Genomic DNA, 17,177 nt, shown 5'->3' with positions numbered 1-17,177 from the left:
GGCGTCGCTCCAGACACCCGATCGGTCTTCAGTTGTTTGTTGAATTTTTGGGAGGACTACCGCCCGACTTCCTTTTTGCATACCTTGTTGTGCAATATTTATTATTGAATGTGCATTGTTATTTTGCTCATGATGCATTCATGCATGCATTTGTTATATCTTATGTTCGAACTGTCTTGCGAGTGCTTTCAAAGTACTCACCTGGCTTGTTGATTTGGCCAGATGTTGATGAAGGCAATCTCATGGATGAAGAATTCGATAGCGAGTCCGACACAAAGAGGAGTCCCAGTCAGTCTCGTGCGATCCTGGATTTGGTCACTGTATTATATCCGCTTCCGCTACCCCAAATAAATTCATCGAGCCTCACCTCGACACTCAATGAGCTGCCAGTTTAGGAGTCATGTTATCCACCACCACTGTTATCTCGAGTCAGTAGCATGTCACCACACCCTTGTGTCATAACCGCCCTTATTTACAATATTGGCGTGTTTGTAATAAATTGTTGAGCAACCTCAGCTCAACCCTGTAATATATTTGATGCTATTGGCCTTCTGTATTCAAGTATTTGTCTACCAGTAAGGATAACTCTTCCTATACTGGAATCAAAAGATCGATTTCTCAATAAGTATTTTATTGAAAAACCGGTCGTGACAAACTTGGTACCAGAGCCAGGCTGACTGTTGGAAGCCACTAGGTGTGATCGCTAATCGGTTATTAGCATAGTAGAGTTTTTTTTTCATATTTTTACAAATGTAGTCATTTTCTGACAGTCAGCATAAATTTATGATCTGACCATTCAGAATTTTTGCCTACTTTTGTAGATGGCTGGCAACGACTGTGAGTCACAGGTGTTCGCCAACGTGCCTGAGGGGTTCGTCAAGCTCCTCTCCTTCATCGTCCAGGTCGCGATGGGGCCATCAGTGTGCCCAGTCTTCACACTCTACCCACACAAGATCAACGACAGTCTGACCATGCACCAGGCTGCGGTGCAATTCAAGGGAGGGTGTGTTGAGTTACGCCGCTTCCGGTTCTTGGGGAGAGCCATGCCTACGGAGAGGCATGCTATGCAGATGGCTGCCCGTGAGGCGATAGCTCGTCTCCGGGATGTTCTTCCTTCAATGAAGACTCATCGCTACCGCTACCTTCCATGCCACGTGCCATACACCTGTCACTACTCATTCGCTTGCCCCAGAGGAGAGCGAGACGAGGCTATTGAGATGCTTGTCGAGTACCTCTGAGCTCTGGAGGCAGCCTTCGACAACCTGGTGGACGACCTTGTAGCTGCCCGCATGGACTCAGTCCATGGCTGTGCAGCCAACAGGAGGGAGCTCCTGCACACCACACCACCGCTGACTTTCATCTCGTCCTCAGCATCTCATTCACCTACCATTCTCGCCACTGCTCGTTGCCTGCCTACCACTGAGGAGTTCAACCAAGTCATTGCACCCACTCCAGTTCGTTCTGCACCACCTATTGCGCCCACTCCTATTCGTGTTACTCCGCCTATGGCGCCCGCTCCATCAGCTCAGCGCAGCGCTTCACGTCTGGAGCCTATTAGCGAGGAGGAAGTTGAGTCCCCAGCCTCACCGCGCCTCACCCTCGGCAGGCCAAGGGAGATCCTCACCATCTTCGACTGAGTACGCTTAGCCACCATGCGATGTACCGACTTGTGCTATATGTTTATATGTACATAGGTTGTGAGAAGTAGCTTGTTTGCGCATCATGTAGGGACTGGGAGAAGTGCACTAGCCTAAATAACATGTCAGGAATATGTACGCATATCCTGAGTGATGTATTGTATAAATACTGCTTGCGTGTAAGATATGTAATAGTCCTTCTCCGTGCACAAATCGTTTATTTTCTTGAAAAATCCTGGAGCTTTTAAAATTTCTCATATTTGTGAAGTTATTGACTGTTGCGACTCTTTTTCTTTTCTTACGAGTTTTACAAAATGTATCCCCAGAGTGAAAGATGTCTCGTCCTTGGACGCGCTCCATGCCAGATCCGCCAGAGGAAAATTATGGCACACCACCAAACAACAATTTCACACAGGGGCAGTCAAGTCAACAGGGCAGTGAAACAGCATTTACCCAAGTATGTCGCCTTTATGAACAGAGTCAGCAACAACATCAGGAAATGATGAACCAAGTCATCAATATGGGAAATCACCATGGACAGTATCAGCAGCAATCCAAGTTGTCTGAGCTACAGAAGAGCGTCCCCCAACATTTTCTCATACAGACAAACCTCTTGAGGCCGACGACTGGCTTCGATACATGGAAAGAAAATTAATTATTGCACAGTGTTCAGACCGTGAGAAAGTACTATATGCACCGCACTATCTCACTGGAGCAGCTGCATCATGGTGGGAAAATTTCCTACACATGCACCCCAACGAAAATGAAATAACCTGGGAGGATTTCAAAGAAGGTTTTCGTGGGGCACACATTCCTAAAAGTGTTATGAAGATCAAGAAGAGAGAATCTGATGACCTCAAACAAAGAACCATGACGGTGTCAGAATACAACAGCCAGTTTACTCTACTGTCTCGCTACGCCAACGAAGAGCGTATGACTGAAAGCAAGAAGATGGAAAAATTCTTGGAAGGCCTGGCACCCGTGCTTAGATGCTAGCTGGTTGTGCACACTTTCCCATATTTCAAAACACTGGTGGATAAGGCTATTACCTTGGAAAATGAGCGACGCGGCTTAGAGGATTTCCGCAAACGCAAAAGGGACCAGACTACTCAGGCTCGAAACCACCGAAGCAAGACGGAATTTCAGAAAAATGTGACACACAAACCCACGACGAATAATTCACACCCAATCAAGAATTTCCATGCAAGGGACAAGGAGTTCACATATCGCCCAGGCGTTACTTGCTACGCTTGTGGAGAAGAAGGGCACTATGCCAAGCAGTGCCCCAAGCCAAGGAACTCAACCCCAAAGCCGAACAACGGTGGCAATAATTCAGCGCCCAAGCGAAACAATTTCAACCCCAATAACAACCACCGGAAGGGTCATCTGAACCACGTGACCAAAGAAGAAGCACAAAATGCCCCGGATATCGTACTCGGTACGTTCCCTATCAACACAATACCTGCCACGGTTTTGTTTGATTCTGGAGCTTCTCACTCGTTCATTTCGAAGAGATTTGCTTTGCAAAATAATTTTTCAATGCTTCCCTTGGAAAAATCCATGATCATCAAGTCCCCTGGGATTAAGCAAGTGACCCAGAGTTACTGCAAAGGTGTGGTTATTGAATTTGAAGGATTGAAGTTTCACGCCAACCTTATTGTATTGGAAAATAAAGGACTGGATGTCATCCTAGGGATGGATTGGTTAACCACCAACAAAGGTTTTATTGACTGCTTCAACCGGACCGTAATTCTCACCCACCATCACGGGAAGACAATAAAGGTTTCAGCCAAAGAAAGACAAATATCTCGACAACCGAGGTTGAACAAGGTGGACGTTTCTGAGTTAAGCAAGGTTCCAGTAGTGTGTGAATTTCCAGACGTATTTCCCGAAGAACTACCAGGCATGCCACCAGACCGAGAGATAGAATTCAGCATTGAGCTAGCACCCGGAACCGCTCCCATTTACAAGAAACCATACAGAATGGCTCCATCCGAGTTGGTAGAATTGAAGAAGCAAATAAAAGAATTGTTGGACAAAGGATACATACGAGCCAGTTCCTCACCTTGGGGTTCACCAATTTTATTTGCCAAGAAAAAAGATGGGACACTGAGATTGTGTATAGACTATCGAGCACTTAACATGGTCACAATCAAGAACAAATACCCAATGCCACGGATAAATGATTTATTTGATCAGCTCGCTCAGGCCAAAGTCTTCTAAAAAATAGACTGAAGGTCGGGATACCATCAATTAAAAGTGCGAACAGAAGATATCCCCAAGACAGCCTTCACCTCCAGATATGGACTGTATGAGTTCACAGTAATGCCGTATGGACTAACAAACGCCCCCGTATATTTTGTTCACCTCATGAACAAAGTATTTATGAAGTTTATGGACAAGTTTGTTGTGGTATTCATCGATGATATTCTGATATACTCCAAGACACCAGAAGAGCACGCTGAACATCTCAGAATTGTACTAGGAGAACTCAGGAAACATCAACTGTACGCCAAGTTCAGCAAATGTGAATTTTGGCTAAGACAGGTGGGTTTTCTGGGCCACGTACTGACCCAAGAAGGTATTGACGTAGACCCAGAAAAGGTCAAGGCCGTACTTGGCTGGAAACCACCAGCGAGCGTAACGGACATACGAAGTTTCTTGGGAATGGCAGGATACTACCGAAGATTTATTGAAGGATTCTCCACCATAGCAAAGCCAATGACGCAGTTACTCAAGAAAAACAAGAAGTTTGAATGGACAGAAGCTTGCGAGAAAAGCTTCCAAGAACTAAAAAGGAAATTAACAACGGCACCAGTATTAATTGTGCCAGACATACACAAGAATTTTGAGGTGTATTGTGACGCATCCCGGAAGGGCCTCGGATGCGTGTTGATACAAGAAGGCAAGGTAGTCGCGTATGTATCCAGACAACTTCGCAAGCATGAAGGAAATTATCCTACTCATGACCTGGAGTTGGCAGCAGTCATCCATGCACTCAAAGAATGGAGACACTTTCTACTTGGAAATCGTTGTGAAATATACACAGACCATAAGAGCCTCAAGTATATTTTCACACAGCCGGAACTCAATTTACGGCAACGACGCTGGTTGGAATTAGTGAAGGATTATGATGTTGGAATCCACTATCATCCAGGAAAAGCAAATGTAGTGGCAGATGCCCTTAGTCGGAACCCCAGCTCGGGCAACGACAGTATACCAAATTTGAGACCAAAATTTCAGCAGGAATTTGCCAAACTCAACTTAATAATGGTCACCGAAGGCAGTGTGTCGAATTTGGAAATACAGCCTACTCTGATTGAAAAGATTAAGGAGGCTCAGCGTGGACACCCCAGCATTGAAGGCATAAAAAGAAAAGCGAGTTTGGGCAGGGCCTCAGAATTCGTCATAGACGAGCAAGGAATATTGTGGTACGGAGATAGGCTTTGCGTACCAAATGTCGAGGACCTCAAACAGCAAATTCTAGCTGAAGGCCACACTGCTCCGTATTCAATCCATCCTGGAGGAACAAAAATGTACAAGGACCTTCAGGAAAAAAATTGGTGGCACGGTATGAAAAGGGACATAGCCACATTCATTGCATGTTGTGATTCTTGTCAACGCATCAAGGCCGAGCACCAGAAGCCAGCCGGACTATTACAGCCAAACAAGATACCCGAGTGGAAATGGGACGAGATTGGAATGGATTTTATTGTTGGGCTACCTCGGTCACGACACGGAAATGATGCCATATGAGTCATCACCGACATATTAACTAAGGTGGCACATTTTATCCCGGTGAAGTCAACTCACGCCACTCAGAAGCTTGCCCGGCTTTATCTTGCCCGTATCGTCTGCCTACATGGGGTCCCAAAGACTATAATATCTGACAGAGGCACACAATTCGTCTCTAGGTTTTGGGATCACCAACAATAGGCACTAGGAACTCAACTAGCATTCAGTACCGCATACCACCCCCAACCGATGGACAGACAGAACACGTAAACCAAATTCTAGAAGACATGCTGAGAGCATGTGTCCTCACCTATGGGACCAGTTGGGAAGAAAGCTTGCCATATGCAGAGTTCGCATACAACAACAGCTACCAGGCCAGCCTACAAATGGCACCATTTGAAGCTCTGTACGGGCGAAGATGTCGTACACCGCTAAATTGGTCAGAAACCAGAGACGGCCATATCTTCGGCCCAGATATGCTCATGGAGGCTGAGGAAAAAGTTAAGATGATTAGGGATCGACTCAAGACCGCTCAAAGTCGACAAAAGAGTTATTACGATCGAAAGCATCGGGGAATCAGTCTTGAACCCAGAGAGTTTGTGTACCTACGAGTATCTCCTCTGAGGGGCCCGCAACGATTCAAGGTTAAGGGAAAGCTAGAACCAAGATTCATCGGACCATTCTGTATAGTGGCCCGAAGAGGCATGGTAGCCTACCAGCTAGACTTACCCGAAGAATTATCCGATGTCCACCACGTGTTCCACGTCTCGCAATTGAGGAAGTACGTGAGCAACCCAGAGAAGCAAGTATCCCATGAAAACATTAACGTGCAACCAGACCTCACCTACCGGGAACGTCCAATAAAAATATTAGAGGAGTCTAAAAGGAGGACCCGGCAGAAAACCATCAAGTTTTTCAGAGTTCAGTGGAGCAATCACACCGAGAATGAAGCAACTTGGGAAAGAGAGGATTTTCTTCGGATAGAGCACCCACACTTATTTGAGGATCAGCTGAAATCTCGGGGACGAGATTTTTCCTAAGGGGGTAGGTGTTGTGACACTCCAAAATTTCTTTTTAAAAGTTTTCAACAAAAACCTTGCTTGGTTTGAAGAAGGTCATTTAAATCCTTCCTAAAACCTCTCTCTCTCAAAAAAAATTCCCCTTGGCAAGGGCTTTGATTTTTTTTGTATCTTCTGCAACCCTGGTATTTGGTTTTTAAAAACATTTCTTCTGAGTTTCCCTTCGCAAAAATATTTCTTCGATTTTTTTTCTTTTAAAAAGAAACCCTAACGGTTTTGGAGCTACTCTTTTGTTTTGAACCATCCTTGGTTTTACCATGCCTCATGTGGTAAATTCTCCCAAAACCCCTCCCTCCACTTTGGGGCAATCCAAACATCCTGTCCCAACAAGTTCAATCCTTTTTTGGATTTTAATCCATTTATTTTTCTTCCCAAAAACAATTCTGTCATTTATTCTAAGCCTGGATGCTTTACAAAGGAAGTGCCTGATTTACTTTGAGTTTTGATCTCAAACCAACTCCTCTTCATAGTCCTTAGCACCCACAACCTGGACCCATCAAGATCCACTCTTCCTCTTTTCAAAATTTTCAAGTTTCAACCTCTGCAAGTTTGGACCAGATTCATCATTTTTGGTGATATTCATATTTTTCTTTCTCCAAAAATTTCACAAAAAATCAGGCAGCCCCCAGGTGCTTTGAGAGACCACCACACCAAAGATCAGCCCCAGATAAATTTTTCTCATGCTTGAATCATTTCATCAAACACTTGGCCGGCACTGTTCCTGTACACTTTCAGTAAAATTCAGAGTTCAGAGTTATCTTCAGTGTCGTTTTTCGTCAGTGGCTTGTCATCAATCACCCGTGCACTCTGCGCGTTGCGCACGGCCCCTTCTCCCTGGCCAGAGCACCGCACGCCCTCTTGGACAGACGCAGGTGTTGGTGGCGGCGAGCATCGCCGACGCCGGCAGCTTCTGCGGTGGCAGAGCCACCCGTGGCGGCCAACGGAGCCAGCACCGGCTCGCTACGCCGTTCTGCACCGCCCAATGCTCCCTAGCCCTCCGCGTGGCTTCATGCATGCCAGCACACACCACAGCACCGTCGCCGTGTCCCGGCAAGCACAGGGCGCGCCCTCTGCCGCTGATGGGCCCGCGCCGCCCCGTTCTGCCGAAACCACCCAGCACGCCCAATCCAGCCAAGGTTAGATGCTAAACGGAGCCCGTGGACCTCCACGTCGGTGATCAACCTCCTAACCTCCCCGACCAAGCACTGCGCCGCCGTAACCATCGCCGGAGATCCCCGTTCTCGGCCACCGCCTCGGATCACCTATAAAATGGAGTCCCGAGCTCGTTCTCGAGCACGCACCACCACTGCACCCCACCAGTACCCCGCCAAGCCACTAGCAGGACCTCGAGGAGGTCTCCTCCCCCAACTCCGGCCGCCCTGATCCGCCTCGTCCACCAGCTCGATCCACTCCGGTGAGGCCACCCTCGCCGCCCTAACCTCATCAGTAGTCTCCTCGGGAACGCAGTGATCTAACCCCGGCTTCAATTTGACCTCCGCAGCCCTCCCCGACGAGATCCAACTCCACCCGAGCCGCCGTCCGCCGGAGCAAGGACCACCGTCGACGTGGTGCTCGCCGACGACCATCACCACCACCCACCGACGCGGAAGGACACCCTGAGCACGTATGTACTCTCTGATCCTCCCAACTCGCCGTGGATCGCCGCCGGTGACCACCGCAGCTCTCGGGCGCCGACGAGCTTTGTTCCTCCCCTTTGAAATTTCAAACCTGGTGGGTGGGACCCCCCCCGTCAGTGATTTCCCTTTTTCGAACCGTTTTCTGTTTTTATAAGTTGGCCCCTGGAAACTTTCTGATTCATTACAGATGAGTCCCTGGATTTAAAACCTTTATAACTTTTAAACAGAAACTGATTTTTGATTGATTCTTTTTCTGTCATCTTTATTTTTCTGTCTAGTTTTTTGTCATGTTTATTTGAAAAATATTTGGAACACTTTTCTGTGCACTCGCGGTATTTACGATAAGTACGTATTTTCTTATACCGTAGATACCGGAGGAGGTGACGGAACTGCGAACCTCGCCAAGCTAGACTCCGACTACTCCGAACCAGGCAAGCATGTTTGAAATTTTGATATGATGAGTGTTCGTGGCATGTTTGCATTAAGTAATTACATGGCATGTTTATGAACATTTCGATGAGTGTTATAACACATGCAAAGTTGAGGCAAGTGAGTTCAAAAATCCATATGTTGTTGGATATAAGTTTGCATGGCCATGTGATGGCATGAGAATGGGTAAGATGGCAGTGTTGTAGCATGCCAGTCTTATGCGAGACTATTTGACTTCCGTGTCAACGTGAATCAAGTCACGTTCCCATTCGTTTCCCTTCCTGTACTACCACATGTTTTCCGCAAGGAATATGGCTTAGTAAGTTGCAAACCGTTTTCCTAGTACACACCAAATAGAGAGGCCGTGATGAGGGTTCCATGGCCCTGGATTAAAGCCCGTCATCCGGTCAGGGGGCATGGGTGTTTCCGATTGGGACCGAGAGGGGGGCACCCCTTAGAGCGCGCGTATATAAATTTGATCCCATGCTATTCGAGGTTGTGACCTCCCCGTCTCAAAGTTTTTCTTGGACGTTGTCCAGGGTGATTCCTGGCATCGTGAGGTAGGATGGGTGTGTACTGGTTAGATGTGTTTCTACCGAAATACCGTAAGCGGAACTAGTCCTTCGTGACTACGGAAATCCGTTGGCTGTGGGCAATTAGTACAAACTCTGCAGAGTCAAAAATCCTTTGAATCATCTTGTACATGTCTAAGTACTGTGTTCATCTTATCTTGTCAAATGTCAGTCTCAGTGACAAAACTTCGGTGAACCACATGAGTGTTAAGTCCGGTTAAAAGTTTATTCCTGTGGATGAACTAACCCGTTTATTACTATGTGTTGAATATTTCCTATGAGTATTATATCTTCGTGAATTTATCAGATATAAATAATGAAATATAAGCCCTTTCTGCGATGTCGCTCAGACGTCCGACTGTGGCACACTTGTTATTTACTTTTGATATAAGCCCTTTCTGCGATGTCGCTCAGACGTCCGACTGTGGCACGCTTGTTATTTACTTTTGATATACGCCCTTTCTGCGATGTCGCTCAGACGTCCGACTGTGGCACGCTTGTCATTTACTTTCCAATATAAGCCCTTTATGTGGTGTTGCTTAGACGCCCGACTGCGGCATGATTATTTATTTGTTTACCTTTCGAGGCGTCGCTCCAGACACCCGATCGGTCTTCAGTTGTTTGTTGAATTTTTGGGAGGACTACCGCCCGACTTCCTTTTTGCATACCTTGTTGTGCAATATTTATTATTGAATGTGCACTGTTATTTTGCTCATGACGCATTCATGCATGCATCTGTCTTGCGAGTACTTTCGAAGTACTCACCTGGCTTGTTGATTTGGCCAGATGTTGATGAAGGCGATCTCATGGATGAAGAGTTCGATAGCGAGTCCGACGCCTAGAAGAGTCCCAGTCAGTCTCGTGCGATCCTGGATTTGGTCATTATATTATATCTGCTTCCGCTACCCCAAATAAATTCATCGAGCCTCACCTCGACACTCGATGAGCTGCCAGTTTAGGAGTCATGTTATCCACCGCCACTGTTATCTCGAGTCAGTAGCATGTCACCACACCCTTGTGTCATAACCTCCCTTATGTACAATATTGGCGTGTTTGTAATAAATTGTTGAGCAACCTCAGCTCAACCCTGTAATATATTTGATGCTACTGGCCTTCTGTATTCAAGTATTTGTCTACCAGTAAGGATAACTCTTCCTATACTGGAATCAAAAGATCAATTTATCAATAAGTATTTTATTGAAAAACCGGTCATGACATTATGCCTCTCCCTCAAATAAAATTGCAATAGTGATTACCGGTCTAGTTATCGATTGCCTAGGGACAAATAACTTTCTCGTGACAAAAAGCTCTCTACTAAAACTAACTTAGTTGTGTATTCATCTAAATAGCCCCTACTTTATATTTACGTGCTCTTTATTATCTTGCAATTATATCCAACAACACCTACAAAGTACTTCTAGTTTCATACTTGTTCTAAGTAAAGCGAACGGCAAGCGTGCGTAGAGTTGTATCTATGGTCGATAGAACTTGAGGGAATATTTGTTCTACCTTTAGCTTCTCGTTGGGTTCGACACTCTTACTTATCGAAAGAGGCTACAATTGACCCCCTGTACTTGTGGGTTATCACTGTTGCACTTCCCGTTGCTCTGGTAATTCCCCTCTGCTTGCTGCGGCTATAATGGGCTCAAGCATATGAGCTGCATCATTTAATATTTTGCAGGCAACATCATTGCTACAAGCTTGGGAGGCCAACCATGTGAATTTTCTGCACAACGAGTTGTACTTGAGTGTATTGTTTGAAGGGAGCGCGAAATCAAGAAGATGGCCGCTACCACCCCTTGGTGTTGTTGCTCGTTCTGACCACCTTTCTAGCAAGTAGATTGCGGTATAGCTTGGACATTCAGGTGGACCATTACTCTAATGATGTGCGCACATATGATTCCATTCATCTCAAAACAATTGCAGCTGCACTCAAATGTTTCTTCTGCCAGCACAACATTCACTGTAAATATCTTTGGGTCTTCATAGTAATTTGAAAAGAGCTCAAATCTCATGCTTCCAATGTCAGGAGAAGGAACATGGTTCATCACAAACCCTGTGGAGGCAGTCACTTATGCTTGAAACTTGCCAAACACGTTGCGGGTGTAGAAACCAACCGCCTGACGCTCAAATCTATACCGTGAGTAAAGTGGGGCTATGGCTGTTGCGCTAATGAAAGCTTGATTGTCGTCACGGTCCAGCATAGTCTCTTGCAGCACCTCATACTGCTGCACAAACCTCCACACGGAGTCATGAGGATTAACAAATGCCTTGAAGTAGGAGTTTAGTCCCTCTAACCTCCCCGTAGTGCATGTAAAGGGGAAAAACACTTCTGGAAGAACGCTGGAGCCCAGGTGTGAGGAGTCTTCCACATGTTGCATAGATGCGTATTGTCAACCAAGTCGAAGCAATGTATCATGTGCTGCCAATTCTCTACAAATTCATCAATCGTGTCAGCATCGTTGATGCACGTGTAGAAAGCTTGCTCAAGAACCTCATCCCTACTCATTATCCTGCCCAACTTCTCACGCGCTTTTTGTTGGACGTGCCATTTGCAGCATCTATGCAGCGTGTTGGGCAGGACTTGAGATATGGCAGTTTCCATGGCCTTGTCCTGGTCGGTCATAATGTTCAATGGGTGTTCATTGTTCATGGCAAGCAAAAAATGTTGGAACACCCACTTGAAAGTTTCAATCTGTTCATTTGGCAGCAATGCACAACCCAGCAGCACCGTTTGCAAATGGTTGTTACTCCAATAATCGGCGCGAACGGCATGTTGTATCGATTTTTGCAAAATTATGTATCAAAGAAGATACAATCCTTGTACTTGGGGTACAATGCCTGTGTTCTCCCATCGACCCAAAAGAGCCCTATGACAGAGTTGGTCTCCTTGTCAACCATCTTTGCATAGTAGAACTGAGGGTTCTCAGCTTGCCGCCTCTCAAAGTACTGTATTGTGAAATCCATGTCTCGGAGGTTTAGGTTTTGTCGCAGCTTGGACCGAAAATTCGAAACATCCCTCTTGACATATGGTAGTATCCTTCTGTCTCCGCCACACACCCTTCCAAGCATTCCCATGCGCTACGAAGTTGAGAAGTTTACATCATGCATAGTCATTATGAGATCCTTATCTTCTTCTGGAATTTCACGATGTGAGCGGTACGGTAGTAGCGTACAAGCTCCGGCTATGGCATTAGAGGGTGTGTATGCTCTGCAACAAAATGTGATAAGCCCACTTATTGCCTCTGATCCCAACAATCAGGTGAGCTTTGCAATCATGTCGCAGCAGCCGATTCTTTTGACGCTTGTTGCTGACATCCACTTCAAACCAATCCTATTTGCTAGATGAGGCTCCTCCCACCAATAGACCTTCAGAAGCAGTGCTACTGTCATCTTTACTTTTCGGCTTCCCTGCGTGCACACATTGGAAAACCTTCTTGATAAGTGTTGGAGGACCTTTCTTTTGGCTGTTTTTATAAGCGGCAATGCATGTACCAAAGCCCATCTTGAATGCATATTCGTTGTAAAATGTCTTGGCATCATCAACAGAGTCAAACTCCATCCCAACATAGGGTATAAGCAGCTGAGATGAAATCTCATCATCCTCTTGATCATCATCATACATTGCAGCAGTTGAGTTGTGCTCGACATCTAAATTCATTCCTCCTCTTGTCGCAACATGCGGTTGTGCATTGCTCTGCTCACCTCCTGCCCTTTCACCAGCACCCTATAAGTGCAACAATAGCAAATACATCAGTGATTTTAGTACTAGTACCTTTTTTTCTTCTATGCAACATTATGTAAATGCTCATTTATATCATTTTTATTTTTATTGTCTCTAGTATATGACTACATACTAATACCAATTTCCTCTAGTATATGTACCAGTATGTATATGCAACAGTATGTAAATGCTCACCTCCTATCATTTTTGTTACTTTCTAAAATCTAAAAGTGTCTTCTAGTAAAACATACTATGCAACAGTATATGTTTTCAACTGTTGAGGCAAACTGTCTTCCATTGCTCACCTCCTATCGTATATGCAACAGTATATGCAATATGAAACATCAAGTTCAACACTTCATATTTTTTTCAACTGGACCACTGGAAACATGAAGCTAATGAAACCAAACTTTTCTACTTCTTAATTATGCAACAAGGGAATACAAGTATGGAGTTTTCAACTTTTTCTGAACTTCAGCAATGAAACTGAAACTTTTTTCTGAAACTTCTTAATTCCTCTGCAAACATCAAGCAATGGCTTCTGAACTTCTTCATTTTACAATTTTTCTGAACTTCTTTTTTCTTCAACTGCACCACTGGTAATATCAAGTTATTGAAACTAAACTTTTCTGAAACTTCTTAATTATGCAGAACTCTACATATTTTTTTCCAAATTATCATGAAACAGTGTAATGAACATTTTTTGCCTGAACATGGATTACATCAAATTACCAACTGACGCGCCTTTGCAACAAGTTAATACAAGAATGTGCGCTAGGGTTTTCAAGGGACTTACCCAAGAATTTGCAGAGGAATTGACAGCGGAAGGCCAATTTTCTGGGAAGAACATCGGTGGATATCGGTAGTAGGTCGCAGAAGGTCCTTTGTAGCTCGCCGGAGTTGGATCCGTCCACCAGGATGCAGCGGATCCATGGGAAGTTTGAGCTGAGACAGAGGCGAGCATATCTCTGTAGATATGCTGCGCCATCTAGGTCGATGCAGGGGACGGGGAGGCGCGCTGCGATGATTCGGGTCGGCGCACTGCCGGAGGTGTTGCAGAGGTTGAGTTTTGGTGGCGGAGCGGCACCGGAGGGTGGGCAGCCGATGGTGGGTGGAGCGGGGCAGCCGTCGCCGCTCGCGATCTGCAGGGTCAGGTGAGGTGCGGTCTGTTCGCCCTTTTTGCGTTGCAACACGAGGTTCGTTGCAATGGTCTGTCGGTAGCAATGGCCACATGTGGCCCAGGTTCGATCTGTATCGGACGGCGGGGACACTGGTAGAAAAAGAGGCTTCCGTCCAGCCCCATTAGTCGCGAAACTGTAGGAACCGCGACTAATGAAGTCTTTAGTCGCGGTTCGGCAGACGAACCGCGACCAAAGGCTTGGGCCAGGGCGCTCGGTGGCCAGCTGGTGCACGTGAGGGGCTTTAGTCGCGGTTGGCTAGGCCAACCACGACTAAAGGTGCCCAAAGGCCTTTAGTCGCGGTTGGCCTGGCCAACCGTGACTAAAGCTCCTCCCCTATATATACCAGTTCAGCGCACTCACTTAGCCATTTGGTGCCACTTCTCTTCACAAGGGGGTGTAGGTTTGCTTTTGGTTCCTCTTATGCACACAAGGTGTTTGATAAAATGCCCAACAGCGTGAAACAAACATGATATGAAGTGTTGGAGCCACACTTGAGGTTCCTCCTCGATCGCGGTTAGCAACTTGAACCTTTCATGCATGTGTGTCATTGATAAAATATGCATGTGTGTTGTTCATTGTTTAATTTCTATTGTTTATAGCTAGTTACTTTAACAAATGCATGATGGTTAATTATATATTTTATATTATAATAATGCAGATGAATCGGCAATGGATGTACGGTAACCGACTCTCCCTCGAGTTCACTACGTGTTTGAAAGATTTCCTCGTAGTGGCTAATGCGAACAAGCAGAAGGGTTTTGTTATCTGTCCATGTGTTGACTGTAAGAATCAGAAGGGTTACTCTTCCTCAAGAGAAGTTCACCTGCACCTGCTTCGGCACGGTTTCATGCCAAGCTATAATTGTTGGACCAAGCATGGAGAAAGAGGGGTTATAATGGAAGAAGATGAAGAAGGGGATGATTTCATCGATGAAAACTATCTTGCTCATTTCGGTGATACTTTCATGGAGGATGCTGAAGGTGAAGGGGAAGGTGAAGGGGAAGGTGAAGGGGAAGGTGAAGGGGAAGGTGAAGGTGAAGGTGAAGAAGAGGCACGTGATGAGACCGTTGATGATCTTGGTCGGACCATTGCTGATGCACGGAGACGCTGCGAAACTGAAAAGGAGAGGGAGAATTTGGATCGCATGTTAGAGGATCACAGAAAGTCGTTGTACCCTGGATGCGATGATGGTCTGAAAAAGCTGGGCTGCACACTGGATTTGCTGAAATGGAAGGCACAGGCAGGTGTAGCTGACTCGGCATTTGAAAACTTGCTGAAAATGTTGAAGAATATGTTTCCAAAGAATAACGAGTTGCCCGCCAGTACGTACGAAGCAAAGAAGGTTGTCTGCCCTCTAGGTTTAGAGGTTCTGAAGATACATGCATGCATCAACGACTGCATCCTCTACCGCGGTGAATACAAGAATTTGAATGAATGCCCTGTATGCACTACATTGCGTTATAAGATCAGAGGCGATGACCCTGGTGACGATGTTGAGGGCGGGAAACCCAGGAAGAGGGTTCCCGCCAAGGTGATGTGGTATGCTCCTATAATACCACGGTTGAAACGTCTGTTCAGGAACAAAGAGCATGCCAAGTTGTTGCGATGGCACAAAGAGGACCGTAAGTCGGACGGGGAGTTGAGACACACCGCAGATGGAACGCAATGGAGAAAGATCGACAGAGAGTTCAAAGATTTTGCAGCTGACGCAAGGAACATAAGATTTGGTCTAAGTACAGATGGCATGAATCCTTTTGGCGAGCAGAGCTCCAGCCATAGCACCTGGCCCGTGACTCTATGCATCTACAACCTTCCTCCTTGGTTGTGCATGAAGCGGAAGTTCATTATGATGCCAGTGCTCATCCAAGGTCCGAAGCAACCTGGCAATGACATCGATGTGTACCTAAGGCCATTAGTTGATGAACTTTTACAGCTGTGGGGCAGACCTGGTGTCCGTGTGTGGGATGAGCACAAAAAAGAGGAATTTAACCTACGAGCGTTGCTTTTCGTAACCATCAATGATTGGCCTGCTCTTAGTAACCTTTCGGGACTGTCAAATAAGGGATACAATGCATGCACGCACTGCTTACATGAGACTAAAAGTGTACATTTGCCAAATTGTAAGAAGAACGTGTACCTTGGGCATCATCGATTTCTTCCAAAAATTCATCCAGTAAGAAAGAAAGGCAAGCATTACAACGGCAAGGCAGATCACCGGCCGAGCCTGTGGAATGCACTGGTGCTGAGGTATTTGATATGGTCAAGGATTTGAAAGTCATCTTTGGAAAGGGTCCTGGCGGACAATCAGTTCCGAAGGGAGCTGACGGGCACGCAGCCATGTGGAAGAAGAAATCTATATTTTGGGAGCTAGAATATTGGAAAGTCCTAGAAGTCCGCTCTGCAATCGACGTGATGCACGTTACGAAGAATATTTGCGTGAACCTCCTAAGCTTCTTGGGCGTGTATGGGAAGACAAATGATACAAAGGAAGCACGGCAGGACCAGCAACGTTTGAAAGACCCTGATGACTGGCATCCGGAATGGTTTCAAGGTCGTGCCAGCTACGCTCTGACCAAAGAAGAGAAGGTCATCTTTTTTGAATGCCTGAGCAGTATGAAGGTCCCGTCTGGATTCTCGTCCAATATAAAGGGAATAATAAACATGGCAGAGAAAAAGTTCCAAAACCTGAAGTCTCACGACTGCCATGTGATTATGATGCAATTGCTTCCGATTGCTTTGAGGGGGCTCCTGCCGGAAAATGTTCGAGTAGCCATTGTGAAGCTATGTGCATTCCTCAATGCAATCTCTCAGAAGGTAATCAATCCATAAGATCTACCACGGTTACAGAACGATGTGATCCAATGTCTTGTCAGTTTCGAGTTGGTGTTCCCGCCATCCTTCTTCAATATTATGACGCACCTCTTGGTTCACCTAGTCGAAGAGATTTTCATTCTCGGTCCTGTATTTCTACACAATATGTTCCCCTTCGAGAGGTTCATGGGAGTATTAAAGAAATATGTTCGTAACCGTGCTAGGCCAGAAGGAAGCATCGCCAAGGGCTATGGAAATGAGGAGGTAATTGAGTTTTGTGTTGACTTTGTTCCTGACCTTAAGCCGATTGGTCTTCCTCGATCGCGGCACGAGGGGAGACTAAGTGGAAAAGGCACGATCGGAAGGAAATCA

The 17,177-nt window shown here is 45.9% G+C and overlaps 1 pseudogene; it reads right to left on the bottom strand.

Moving 5' to 3' along the window:
* Positions 1–10,673: 10,673 nt before the first annotated feature.
* Positions 10,674–17,177, bottom strand: part of LOC119292933 — a 34,592-nt pseudogene continuing 28,088 nt past the window's right edge.

Source organism: Triticum dicoccoides, chromosome 4B (assembly GCF_002162155.2).
Source record: "Triticum dicoccoides isolate Atlit2015 ecotype Zavitan chromosome 4B, WEW_v2.0, whole genome shotgun sequence".
Lineage (NCBI taxonomy): Eukaryota > Viridiplantae > Streptophyta > Magnoliopsida > Poales > Poaceae > Triticum > Triticum dicoccoides.
The sequence above is the reverse complement of the archived record's forward strand: the minus strand, read 5'-3'. Positions and strand labels throughout refer to the sequence as shown.